Raw genomic sequence first — 14,854 nt, 5'->3', positions numbered from 1 at the left:
GGTCAGCGGACTCGATAATTCTCTCGCCTCGGTGCCCACTCTGATCAGCGATCACACTCGGCAACTCTGGGCATTAGCTTGCCTCATCTTCACTAACGGCCCCACCAGACCGCCGGGGATGCCTGGTCTCACCCTGGAGATACCCATTAAGGGACCATCTCTCAGGGAAGCCAGGAAGGGTTTCGCAGCGGTCGAAGCGCCTTGGGACCCTACGGGTAAGCAGTGCGCTATATAAATGCCAATACATTTACATTTACATTTACAGAGGTCTACGAAGCACAACACAGGTGGTTCGCTAGAGACTGCTCAAATTCATTGAGCGAGACATCGTCTTTTATGCTAAAATTCACATTCCTGGCTAGCATTAATTACATTTCAAACTGACCAATCAAACAGTGACATTTCAAGCATATCGCATGACGGTAAAACCCACTTTTCCGTTGTCCAGCCCCCCAGAAATGACTAGGCAAAATCCAACATTCCTGCTCGGACAAGCCGGATGAAACCCAACAAGGGGTCTCAACCCAAACCCTAATTAAGCCATAAAAGGGAAGGAACACAAACAGATGAGAAACAAGATAGAAGGGTGTGTGCGTGTACCATAAACTCAGCAATGTCCTGCTCTTTGATCTCTATCTTGACCAGCTGGCGAACAAGGAACTGGCCTGACAAGTTTAGCCTCGGGCAATGGAGTCAGCTTGCTCAGGTCACACAGAAGTCAGCTAAAGGTGTACGTGTCCCAAGGACTCGTTCGGCCACAGTCATCAGCCTATGTGAGGGCAACCACAAAATGGCTGCCGCACACAAAATGGAACTCGAAGGTTCAAACGAAATCCCTGAATACATAGTGTTTCGCTTGATCGTTTATGACGAAAACACTCGTACATGCCGCACTCGTCATTTGCGGTCAGCTGATACCAAAATCGTCTTGATACGACGACCTTTATGAAACGGGTTCAGAATCCTCGGAACCTCAGCCCCTCCTTTTGCCCTTACATAGGCAATAACCTAAACTCACGTCAGTCTGAATCCAGGTCTATATTCATCAGATCATCAAGATGTTGCTGTAGCATCATCCTAGTACTTAGTAACTCTCTCTGGACAGGTCTCCTCGAACACGAAGTAGCACAAAGGCCACATATAGTAGGAGCACACTGTACGCAAAGACAGAACAGGAAAAGAATCGCTAAAATCATCCCAATGATCATCAGAATCTTCCATCCCCACATGGATAACAATTGCCATAACCATCCCATCAATGACCAATCTCCTTCGTCCATATGTACAGACTCGGAGATCTTATGTAGCTTGGAAATGGCTTGGTACACTGTCGGAGCGTTGTCTGGAATGAAAATGCAACAGCTCGATTGAATCAATTTACATACCCCTCCTCTATCTGCAAGTATGACATCAAGCTCAACTCTGTTCTGAAGAGTCATAAGGCGATTCGACTGGAGCTCAGCAGTCAAGTTACTAAGGGCACCGGCAGTTTCAACTATAGTGGACTCAACCACCCTCGTCAATTGCCGTATGTTATTGCTGTTAACCATAGGTCCCCAAAACAGCAGAAAACCCTTCAAGAAATCTCCCAATTCTTGTCCATCTGTATCTTCCTTACTGAAGACACCACTGACAACTCTCGTCTTGTGGTAATCTGCCGCAGCTGTATACGTGGGAGGCAACAGGAATGAGACAAAACATGTGCCCGAGAAATCAGGGGGCAACCATGTATATGCTCTATCATAACAGACGAAATAGGTACCCTTAGCTGCCAGAAACAATGGAGAATTCCGGGACGCAAAGACATACGTCCCACTACAAACGCTCTTCCCTAACTGAGGTCTAGGATTCCTGCCATTACCTTGCAGACAATAATGACCCTGTTGGGGCACTATCCAAATCGGAGGGGATCTCTTTGCTCGCTGACTAATGCTCAGGCTAACTCCATATCCAGTCAAGGTCCATCCGACGTATGCTTGTAACTCATCCCTGGGAATAGCTCTATACGAGTTAATATCTCTACTCATATTTGAAATTCCCATTACCAAGGCTTTATTACTCGAGTTACATCTCGCAGAACGTAGGGGATAGGGTTCGATGGCATATATGAACATCGTCTGAAAAGCCCAAAGAGAACCAAGTTAGCTAAATGGCAGAACCAGGTAAGGAATACCTTTATCAGTAGTATGGGACAAAAGGCCACACACCCAACAGTTAGTCATGTTCACTACTAGTTGGTGTTGGTGCAGAAGCTGAACAAAGGAGTTATTAACGAATTCCAATCTCCTGATGGACTCATGTTCAGGCAGAGGGTGAAAAGAATGCGAAGAAACAGTAGTAGAAGGCATAGGTTGTGCAGTGGGTGCAAACGTCACTTTGAAAGAGAATATAATATATCCCATCAGAAATGTCATTAAACTCAACAACATGAACAAACACAATATTAAAAAACGTTTTCTGCTCATAACTGTACACATTTTGCTCCTAAAGCTTATTCTTTCAGCAGGTCTCTCCATCTCGAAAAACTCCATCCTCTAATCACGCTGCTCGCGGCGGAAGGGTGTTCTGTGCTAAGGAATGCGTCTGTCGATACAGGGGACGCCCTTAGACCAACCAGAACCGTCGACCTAACGTTTTCGGCTTGCACTCCAAAGTCTTTGCACCGCGACCCTACAGCTGAACCCGGAAGGCGGTTCGAAAAACAAAAATCAAAATAGTTCCTCGGAGGAGAGCTAAAGCTTAAAAATAGCAAAGATGGAATTTACATTTTTATTTGTCCCACGACTCTTGGTCGCAAATTATAACACTCTTTGCCAGGTAATGTCTGTTCACGAAACAGGAGCTCAGGTTCAGAAGTATCCAAACAATTCGGCGAAGGCACAGCTTCTGGCAGAAGATCGTCGCTTTCTCGTTCATAGTTCGTTCCAATCAAACGTGCCCACCGGTCGTACGGCAGAGGCAAAGGGGCCCTCTTACAATGCACGCCGTGGATTCAGTTCTTTTTACCACGCACTTGCACTGTTGAACGTGTGGACAAAAGCACCAAGTAGGGGCCAATCCAGCGGGGCTGCTCGTTCTTGGTCTGCTGGAAATTTTTCACGAGGATCCAGGAGCCAGGTTCGATAGCATGTCCTGGATCTTCGGATGCTTGTGGCAGTGAATCATGAACCTGTTGGTGCAAAACAGGCAATTTAGCCGTCAAGTCATAAAGGTAATCAAGCAATACAGGATGTTCTATCTCGCTAAATTTTGTCGGCTGCGGCACTCGCCAAATATTTGCCGGGCGACCAAACACTACCTCATACGGACTAAGTCCCATTCGCGAATGCACAGTCATTCTTGTGGACAGAAGGGCTAATGGCAAAGCATCAGGCCATTGAAGACCAGAGCTCGCCTGTATCTTGGCCAACTTTAATTTAAGAGTGCTGTTATAGCACTCAACTAGACCAGCTGATTGGGGATCATTTGCAGCGTGGAATTTTTGGCGTATTCCTAAGCCATCACACACTCTCTTCATCACTTGACCCACAAATTCACTTCCATTGTCACTCCAGACCATTCTCGGCAATCCATACCTAGGGAAAAATTCCTTGACAAGAGCTATAGCTATAGATAAGGCAGTGTTATCTTTCAGGGGGTATGCTTATACCCATCTCGAAAAGGCACAAACAACAACGAGCACATACTTTAAGTTGTTGCACCTCTCCATGTGAATAAAATCTAGCTGCAAAACCTCGAACGGATACGTCGGAGGCGCAAAATGACCAGCTGGAGTTGGAGTTCCCTTACCAGGATTGTACATCAAACACACCATATACTTCTTGACCAAATTCTCTGCACACTAAGGAATTCCAGCATTTTGCCATACTGGAGCCAACAACTTACAAATCCCTTTCACACTAATATGAGCCATTCCATGCGCCATCGTAACCACTGGAAGTACATACGCATCGGGTAACAACCATCGTTGATGCTCTGACAATTCAATCCAACAACCATTCTAATCCAATTTACCTTACTTTCTCTACATTCATTCAACTCTTTCTCTGTAGCTTCAGCTTGAATAGACTTCATGCTCTCTATCGTATCTTCACACATACCTTTATCCGGAACCCATCTCGCCGGACCCGCAACATACATTCGACTCATCACATCTCTCGCAGTTTCTTTCGCGACTTCATCTGCTAATGCATTACCACGACCAATGTCATCAGTAACTTTCCTGTGTGCACTGCATTTCACAATCGCAACTTGCAACGGCAAAGTAAGTGACTCAAGAAGTTCATTCACCAACTGACCATGCTGAATCTTAGTCCCATGTCAAGTCAGGAACCCACGCTCTTTCCACAATTGTCCAAAACTATGAGCCACACCAAACGCATACTGGCTATCGGTATACACAGTCACTCATTTCCCTTTCGACAACACACACGCTCTTGTCAATGCAATCAACTCTGCTGCTTGTGCTGAATTATGTGGGATACGTGCAGCTTCAACAATCATCTGCAAAGTCGTAACAGCATATGCCGCAGTCGTATCACCATTCGGAAGCTTGAAGCACGAACCATCAACTCATAAAGTACCATGACATTCTGCAAGAGGAGTGTCCCTAAGGTCTATCCTCCCTTCCGTCTCTTCCTCTGTCCAAAGGAAGCAATCGTGCTGTTCACAAACATCTGTCTCAACTGAAATCGGCAAGAATGTGGCTGGATTCAACGTGTTGCATCTCTTTATATGTACATGACTCGCTAAGAGTGTCAATTCGTAACGTGACAACCGAGCACTAGTTAAATGCTGTGTCTTGGTATGATTCAATAAAGTATCCACTGCATGTGGAACCATCACAATCAGTGTGTTGTCCATCACCAAACCAGCAGACTGTCGAATAGAAACAGCCGCTGCCGCTGTAGCTCTCAAACAACTCGGCAATGCTTTAGCTACCGGATCCAAAGTCGACGAAAAATACGCACATGGACGTTGCTTATCGCCAAACTGTTGAGTTAAAACTGACAATGCACATCACTCTCTCTCATGGACATATAGTGTAAAAGGCTTACTGTAGTCGGGAGTACCCAACACAGGAGCCGAACACAAAGCATCGCGCAATTCAGAAAAACTCTTCTGGCATTCGTCAGTCCAAGGAATAGGATTTAGAGTATCCTTAACAGTAAGAGCTATCAAAGGTTTCGCAAGGAGCGAAACATTTGGAATCCACTGTCTACAATACGACGTAATACCTAGCAAAGCACAAACTTCTCTCTGAGTCGTAGGCACACTCATTTGCACAATAGCTTGAATTCGTTCTGGAGTCAATCTTCTTCCCTCCTTCGATAAGAGGTGACCTAAGTAGGTTACTTCTTGTCGACAATACTGCAACTTCGAAAGAGACACCTTATGATGAAAGTCAGCCAAATGACGCAACAATGACAAAGTAGCCTCTTTACAGATCTCCTCACTATCGGCAGCAACTAACGAATCGTCGACATACTGAATAAGGGCAGCACCATCAGGTAAAACAATTGTATCAAGTTGTGTTTTCGAAGCCTGACCACAGATGGATGGACTCTCACAATAGCCTTGAAGAGCGCGCTTAAACCGGAAACTTCAGCCTCCTAAAGAGAAGCCAAAAATATCCCTACTCTCTTCGGCAATCGGGATGCTGAAGAAAGCATTCTTCAAGTCAATCACCGAAAACCAGGTAGCAGAAGCTGGAATCAGAGTCAGTAAAGCAGTGATATCTGGCACAACTGGAAATTGCGGAACTACGATCTTATTCACTTCGCGAAGATCGATCACAAACCTGTACACCGGCGGCTGAGAAGAATCAGTTCGTTTCAGAACAGGCAAAACCGGACTATTGCACACATTACCTCTCGTTTCTTCGATCACACCTTTCTCAATTAGATCGTAAATGATCGCTAAAAGTGCTCTTTCACCATCACTAGAGATCCTATATTGTGGAATACGAGGCAATCTAGCATTCGCTTTCAGCGTCACAACATACGGTGGGATCTCCAAAAGACCCACGTCATTAGGACCAGTAGCCCAAAGAAAATCAGGGAGAGAAGATAATTCAGCTGGAAGTTGATCTTTAGACAAATACATCGGAGAGATCACTCTCTTACCCAATGTAAGCTGTACTCCTGAAGGAGAACAATATAACGTTGCATACAATCTTTTCAACAAGTCCAATCCCAACAAGTTTTCACCACACCCTGTCGTCAGAATGAGGGGTGCTTCAAAATCACAAGGTCCAACAGAAAGAGACAAAGGACTAGAGATTGGATTACTAACTGGGGTGCTAGAAAAACCTACGGAAACATTTGTTAAGCCAGACAAAGGTGCGCCAGGGATTTTAGAGTGTATGATAGAACTCTTCGCAGCACCAGTATCCAACAGAAAAGGCTCTGACACACCTGATGTAATCACTTCAACATAAGGTCCACTTTGATCTACTGGAACTGAAATAACTCCCTCTCTTTGTCTATGGCTGTCCTAGCAATCATTAACGTCCATATTCTCACCTTCGACATAGTAGTTGTCAGCATAGTACTGAGTCGTCCTACCAGACGCACCATTCTGCTGATCAAAACAATTCATAGAAGTCTGTGGAGGAAAGGAATGCGCATTCTAGGGAAACACACCACGTCCCCTACCTCTAGGAACTTGCTGAACACCTCGTCCTCTCACACCCGAAACAACATTCGTGCGCTGTAACAAAACCGGGCAACTATTCTTAAAATGGCCCTCTTCTTTACAATATGCACATTGATTAGGGCCTACGGGAAAACGCTGTTGAGAAGACTCGAACCTTTGCGAGTATCTCTGATATTGCTGAGGTTGCTGATAATCACGCTGATTATTACGAGGCGGATACGCTTGCTGCAAAAGAACCTTCGTTTTCATATCTTTAGTCTTCTTGTCGGCTCTATCTTTCTCGTCCTTATCTCTATTCTCGTAGTACTGGGCAGTAGCCAATATCTGTGCCGACGACGACACAGCCCAAGAACTCTCTGAATCCTTCAACTTAGTACACAACTCGGGAAGCAAATTATGTACAAACTTATCAACAAACAAACATTGACCACCTTCCGTACTCATGTCTTGGCCACTGTGGTCGATTAACGTTTCTTCAAACCTAGTGAAGAAATCAGACACACTTTCGTCTTTCTTCTGCTTACACGCAGACAATTTGTCCCAGTTGACATGCATAGCAGGCATTAAACTCTTCATATAATTAATAATCCTACCAGGTAGCACCACCAACTTGTCTGCCATCTGCAGCACCTAGATTAGCCCACGTATCACCTAACTCATTTGCATGGTTCTCATGACGAATCTTTGCCCATAATGGTTGTGGAACCACATTTCCAAACAGCAGATCTATATCGGCTAAATTCATGCAGTCTGTGATAATTCCTTGCAGTACCCTGCAGGATTTTTACGGGGGTCAGGCAAAGTCTGTTTAAGGGCCAAAACTTCAGCTCGCTTCCACGGGACATGTACCCAAACACGCTGAAAATGAGGCAAAATAGATGGAACAACATTTGCGTTTCCTTCTCTCCAAACTGGTGGAACCTCTCTCATTGGATATTGTCGCACTTCTCTCCTAACAGAAGGATCGCACCCGTACAATGACTGAGAAGGAGACTCGCTCCTAAACGATAACAATGGCGCAACTGCTCTCTCAACGTCGGGACCCACTATAGTTCCCTTCACAAACTCGGACTGTACACGGAACAACTCTGACGGAGTCTGTCCCAAATCACCATCTTCCCATTCTTTACGAAGGAAAGTACACATCATCCCAAAAACATATCTCTTCTTCGGTATTAGTAACCCATTTACGTGCTAAGTGATCCAACGTTGTCCGCTCATTGGAACCAGGCAGTTGGCTACGCAATTGTTTACGTTCTAAAACAGGGGTCGAACTTGATGACCCAAAGAAAGGAGACAGGAGACTAGTAACAGTATCTGTCATCCTCTGTCGAACAGACGGAGAAGTTGATAAAAGGTAAGGAGACAAAGCGGAATGAGAAGAAGCCAAAGTTGGATCAGGAACAGAAGGAGTAGACAACACAGAGGTAGGAATCGTAGATGACGGAGATAGAAAAGTCGGCAACCCTAGAGAAGACTGCGCCAAAGGAACAGGAGCCAACTGAAGAGGAGCTGGCGGTGGTACAATAACAGGAGGTAAAACAACCGGAGGTTGCGGAGGTTGCGCAACTAAATGTTGCCAAGGTGCTGTAGCACTCAGCACATAAGGGGGTGGCGAACTCAACAGATGAGACATCAAAGGATCTTTTTCAAGGTCCTTCGCTGTATCCTGCTGAGGCGGCAAAGCTGGATAACATTTATCAATCGCCAGTTTACGTTGCCTATGCAACTGCTCACTCGCTTGTTCTTCTTCGTCATCTTTAAACTGTATAGCAGCTTGCATTATTGAAATACCCTTCTCTCTTTTATTTTTCTTCGCTAACTTAATTTCTTTCTGTTTAGCTTCCTTTCGCCATAGGCGGAAAGAGTCAAACATAGCCGGCCGGGCTTTCTTCTTGAAAAGTTTAACTTCTAAATTATCTAATATTTATGTGTCATAACTACCATATTGGGGCTATTTCAGGACACCGTCCTTCCTAGTATACCTGATCCATACTTCATTATACATGATAGGGCCCACGCCATGTTTTAAATAAAGCTCATAGGTCGGAGTTCCAATCGGAGGCACCGGACACGAGTCCTCCAATCGGGAATCCCTCTTACAACCGCAACAAAATATCTTTCCAAGTCTGCTAAGACCAGACATCTTCGCTCACTAGTCTAGCTTCAAACTTCAAGGGATTATCAAACACAATAGCCTCGTGAATACACGAGTCCCTCGGCTTTGGAGCTTACAAGTACCAAATCAAAGATCCCAAGGGGATACCCTAAAACTAAGAACCAAAACTAAGGACTGGGAGACGCTCCACTCATACTTAACTGAAATGTCGATGGCGTCACCAGAAGACCCGTCTATTGTCTCGCTATACAAATTGTCAAAAGGCTTCCAAGACAGGGCGACAGTCAGGGCAGCAGTCCTTCATAGCTGTCGGAAAGCAGGGAACCTCGCAGCAAAGACTTTCAGACCACGACGACATACAGGGGTCGATGAAGTGGTAGGCCTTCCTCCAGAATTTTCACACGAAGCTCCTCACGATCTTCAGGCTTGGACCGGTACCTCTGAAGTCGCCCTACGTTGGGCGCCAACTGAAGAACCGGGTTTTTAGAACTCAGCGGCGCCAGGGGAAACACCCAATGTCTTCGGATTCACCTGTCTGGGCAAACAGAAACATGGGACACTTCTAGGTGACGTCAAAGACCACATTTTTTGGCTGCAACCAGGAACAGAGGTCTACGAAGCACAACACGGGTGGTTCGCTAGAGACTGCACAAATTTATTGAGCGAGACATCGTCTTTTATGCTAAAATTCACATTCCTGGCTAGCATCAATTACATTTCAAACTGACCAATCGAACAGTGACATTTCAAACATATCGCATGACGGTAAAACCCACTTTTCGGTTGTCCAGCCCACCAGAAATGACTAGGCAAAATCCAACATTCCTGCTCGGACAGGCCGGACCAAACCCAACAAGGGGTCTCAACCCAAACCCTAACTAAGCCATAATAGGTAAGGAACACAAACAGATGAGAAACAAGATAGACGGGTGTGTGCGTGTACCATAAACTCAGCAATGTCCTACTCTTTGATCGCTATCTTGACCAGCTGCCGAACAAGGAACTGGCCTAACAAGTTTAGCCTCGGGCAATGGTGTCAGTTTGCTCAGGTCACACAGTCGTCAGCTAAAGGTGTACGTGTCTCAAGGACTTGTTCGGCCACAGTCATCAGCCTATGTGAGGGCAACCACAAAATGGCTGCCGCACACAAAATGGAACCCGAAGGTTCAAACAAAATCCCTGAATACATAGTGTTTCGCTTGATCGTTTATGACGAAAACACTCGTACATGCTGCACTCGTCATTTGCGGTCCGCTGATACCAAAATCGTCTCGATACGACGACCTTTATGAAACGGGTTCAGAATCCACGGAACCTCAAGGTTTGCAACAGAACCTGGTGAGAGCCCCAGAAATCACCCCATCATGGATTCCCCTGGGTGTCTAGTTATAAAACATTTACAGGTTTACTAGGTTTCTCCTGGTGCTTGCTGAGCTAGGGCTCAAAATCCACAGCTAGACACGTTGCCTAGAAAGGGTACTTTTTGGGTGGAAAAAAAAAATGTGATTTGTCCATGTTGCATTTTGACCCATTTCCTGTTGCGGCCACTAGTCCTACCCACACAAGTGAGGTACTGTTTTATTGGGGTAGTAGAACAAATTCTATTACTAGTTGTTTTTCTATGCCTTTCTGCCTTCCAATTGTAAGACAGTGTGTAAAAAGGAAGACATTTTGAAGAATACCCCCTAATTCATATGCTAGTATGGCTACCCATAAATTCAGAGATGTGGAAATAACTACTGCTTTAAAACTCCATATCTTGCTCCCATTTAAAAAATGCATTGGTTTCCTTCATACCTATTTTTCACTCTTTATATTTTACCAAATTAATTACTGTATACCCGTTACAATATGAAAAACCATTGGAAGGTGCAGCTCACTTATTGGTTCTGGGTACCTTGTGGTCTTGTTGAGCCTACAAGCCTGATATACCCCCACAACAAGAAGTGTCCTGAAGACATTACCATATATGGCTTTCAAAAGTCTAGCAAAATTAGTTACAGGTGAAAATATAGGCACAAATGTTTGTTTTTAAACTCAATTTCAATATTTATTTATTTCAACTGTTACTTTCTATAGGAAAACCTGAAAGGATCTACACCAACAACCCTTTCTGAATTTATATTTCTTTCTTATTTTCAGGAATGTATAGCTTTCTGGGATACATTATTGGTTTCCACCCCTTTCACCACTAACTAAAGGGAGGTGGAAAGCACAAACAAAAGGAAAAATACTCTATGTCCCAGTAAAATGTCAAAACTGTGTACACAACGTTGGTTTTCTGACAAAAGTCTGCCTGTTCCTGAAAGCTGGGAAGATGCTGATTCTAGCACCACAAACCCTTTGTGGATACCAATTGCAGGGCAAAAACAGACGATGTCGTCTGCAGCACTTTTTTCCTATTTTTACCCAAAAAACTAAATTTAGCTGTATTTGGCCTAATTTCTGGCCCACTCCTAGGGAATCGATAAACCCTTGGCACCTTTAGAAACCTGAGGATGCTGGAAGAAAAGTATGCACATTCTTCATGGATACCCTACATGGATAAAATGGTGTTGGGGCCTAAGCATGAGCTACCCCAAATAGCTAAAAAAAAAAAAAGGTGAGGCACAGGGGGTGAAAAGGCCTGGCAGTGAAGGGGTTAAGCTCATTCCAGAACCAAAATCAAAATCAATTTCGGCAATTTCTTGTTTTGATAGTGACAGTTAAGGTTTCTACATTTCTTTATTATTATTTTTATTAAATTTACATACACACAAAAAAGAAAATCAAACACAAAATGCCAAAGAAAATTAAAAATAAAGTAGAGAGACCCATTCCAGGCATAACATGAATTACAGTGTACATTAATGTATACCGTCCAACATTCATGGTCAATATTATGTAACTTAACCTTGCAGCATACCGTCCGTCTCTCGGAATGCTGAAAGACAAAGTGTAACAGCAAAGTACAAAGGACATAACTATACAGTATTTTGTATATATCTACTGCATCATCAATAACCAAAGCAGGCAACCAGTGCTCCAGAACAGTAGAACAGAGTGGATCCACTACCCATCCACTGTGAGTGCAACCAGGGACTCATGACAGGACTAGGTTTTGACATTTCTCAATAACGGTGTCTTAGGGGAAGGAAAATTGTGTTCTTGGGGCAGTCTTAGAGGTAGATCAGAGTGGTCCATTTATAGAAGGTGGGGAGAATGGACACCACATATTTTTCCTTATAGATACAGGATCTACCAGATCCACTATTAGAACTGTGGAAGTCCCAACCTACCCATCTCGGGAAGAAGACCCAAGTTGTAGGAGTTTGAAATAAACAAATTACAAATCCAGTATCAGAAATGTTTCCTGTAAAAATATGTTCATTTAAGGACAATCAAAAGTTTGTTGTATGTGTACGAGTCATGTGAATTTGTCAGGGATACATTTATTGTGCAAGTTAAATTATACAAGTTACTGTATGGCAGATGATGTGGAATCTCAGACTCATGATCAGGATGTGGAATTTAAAATGGCTTAACAAAAGACAACTGTAGGATTGCTCTCATTAATAACAGTTGTATTGTGTTTTTATCTAGGAACCTAAATCGATATTTCTATGTTATGCCCTTGTACGGTTATAATCAATAATATCCCTATAAAGGCATAGAAATCCTATCCATATTTAGTTGTAGCCCATGCAGTCACATTAAGCAAAGCTACTTCCCCGGACTCCTAGAAAGCACAACGAGTTCTCTAAACAAACCAAACCTCCAGCAACCTGGGAAATCCCCATTTGCTTTTGTTTTGATTTCGTCCTAGAACTCCTGTGAAGCACTGTATGAATGGCCAGTTCTTAGTTCCATCTTTATTGACGTCTTATGTCCAACCTTACGTCAAACCCGGCACCTTTCAGGTATAAATATACCAACGTTGCCTTAAGCAAACACAGAGTGGTGGTTTTGGAGCAGAGCAGCTATCTACTTGCCCGAGAGCCCACGGACGCTGCCCCTCCCTTTTGACGCCCCTGTCTTTTCTCCTGCCGAGAAATCCAGCTCCGGTGTTTCCAGATACCTTCGCGGGTTACTGGGATGTCGAGTCCTGAAAGAGAGATACCAGACCTCCTGCTTTCTAATACCAAGATACGGAGCTGACTAAACCCTTAAAGAGAATTCTTGATTCAGATTCTTGGCAAAACCAACTTTACTTAAACTACTACTTACTTACTCCTTCCCACGTATTAGGCTTAGGTCAGATACACCGGGGTAGGCGTATTTAGAAGCACCAGTTGAGTACGTTAGTCAATGCATATATGTATGTATATATTTTATCCATTTTAAAGTATCTTATGGCTAAGAAACCATATCAATGCTTTTACAGTTTTATTTCATAATACTCATTTTACTGTATGCACTTTACTTTACATTAAGTATTGCAATTATGGCAATTCATTTCTCTTGCATGAGAAAGAAGACTGCTCAATAAAATGACACCTTTTATTGAAAACGCCTGTCTCTCTATTTCTCTGCACTCTGGTGAAACTAAGTATGCACAATTGACTGAGTGAAATAGCTGTCTATTGTTTTCACACGACTCTAGAGATACACTCTTATTCTGAGGGAGCAAAGTTGTCATGTTATATGGTTGTCAGAAGCTAATTCCTTCTTGTGTATCCAGGGTGGTTAAACTCCTCCTCGTTTATTCGAGAAAGTTTCTAGTGACCTCTGAGCTAGCTGGCAAACCTTAAGTCTAATATAGTCAGTAGAGACCTAGTCGACCTCAGTCCTACATCTACACTGCTGATATATTATTCCAATGCGCAGAGCCTATTGGGAATATAGGAACTACACTACAGTTGAAGAACTACCCTCTGATTGGTGTGAAACTGTAAACACATAAATGTGTGATCTCCCTGGGAAAGGCTTTGGACCGATTAAAGGTGCAGAACCGTCTGAATGACCTTACAGGCAAATGCTGTGTATCCGAGCACACCACCATACCATTTGACCCCAGAAACAATTGTAGGAATAACACCTGTAATAGAAGACATGCTACAGAGAGTAATTCTAAGGGAACTGATTGGAAGTCCATGTAACTCTCTGATCATGGGTGTATAGAAACCAAATGGAAAGTATAGGATTGTCCAAGGTCTTAGGAAGATTAACTAGATAGTTGTCCCATGATACAAAATCCAGCGACAATACTTTTCCAAATTCCATAGACTGCAACATGGTTTACTGTCATTGATCTTTGTCTGGCTTTGTTTTCAGTGCTGTTGCATGAAGATAGCCAGTTTATTTTCTCTCTCTTGTTTCGGCATTGAGTTTTGGCCTGAAGTTGGGAACCACAAGGCTATTCATAGAGTCCATATGTCGTAATTTGACAGTGATCAGGTTAGCGTTCAGCTTTGCTACACGAATTTCCTCTTATCTTGACCATGATGTTCGGGGGCCATTTTGAGAATACTGGCGTCCATTTTACATGAACGCGCTGCCTCGTGGTCAGCATGCCCCTTTTGTCCTTTCTCTGTACCACTGACCACCTAACTTGCCCAGCAATAGGCTATTTTTAGTACTGGTCAAGTTCGCACATGCGTAGTTAAACCCTCTGTACTAGTGGACAGTCATTACTTAGGAATGTTCCCCAAAACTGACCAGTAGTGTTATAACTCCTCCCATGAGTTGGCTGTGTTCCAAAAATGTCCTTATATGCATTTTGGGTTCTACTGTTCAGTTCCTGGTTGATACAGGAGCTACTCGTAGTGCTCTGTCTAAACACTTGGTTCCAAGGGATCCCCTGTCTGGCGAAATGATTACATCAATAGGGTTCGATGGAACACCCTCTCTTAGCCCATTGTCACAACCCCTTACATTTCATATCGACAAATTTCTTGCCCCGTGCCCGTTTTTGTTGTCACCGAACACTCCAGACAATATTATGGGGATAGATATGCTTAAATATTTTCGAGCACCTATACGCTGTGCTCCTGAAGGGGTGCAGGTTATTTTGAATGACAATTACCCAGATGTAGAGAGATTGTGCTCCATGCATGAGATCGAGGCGCTAGCCTCTCTCCCAAAAACGTTATGGGCTAC

Source organism: Lissotriton vulgaris, chromosome 5 (assembly GCF_964263255.1).
Source record: "Lissotriton vulgaris chromosome 5, aLisVul1.2, whole genome shotgun sequence".
In the NCBI taxonomy this organism is placed as follows: Eukaryota; Metazoa; Chordata; class Amphibia; order Caudata; family Salamandridae; genus Lissotriton; species Lissotriton vulgaris.
Note: the sequence above shows the minus strand (reverse complement) of the source record.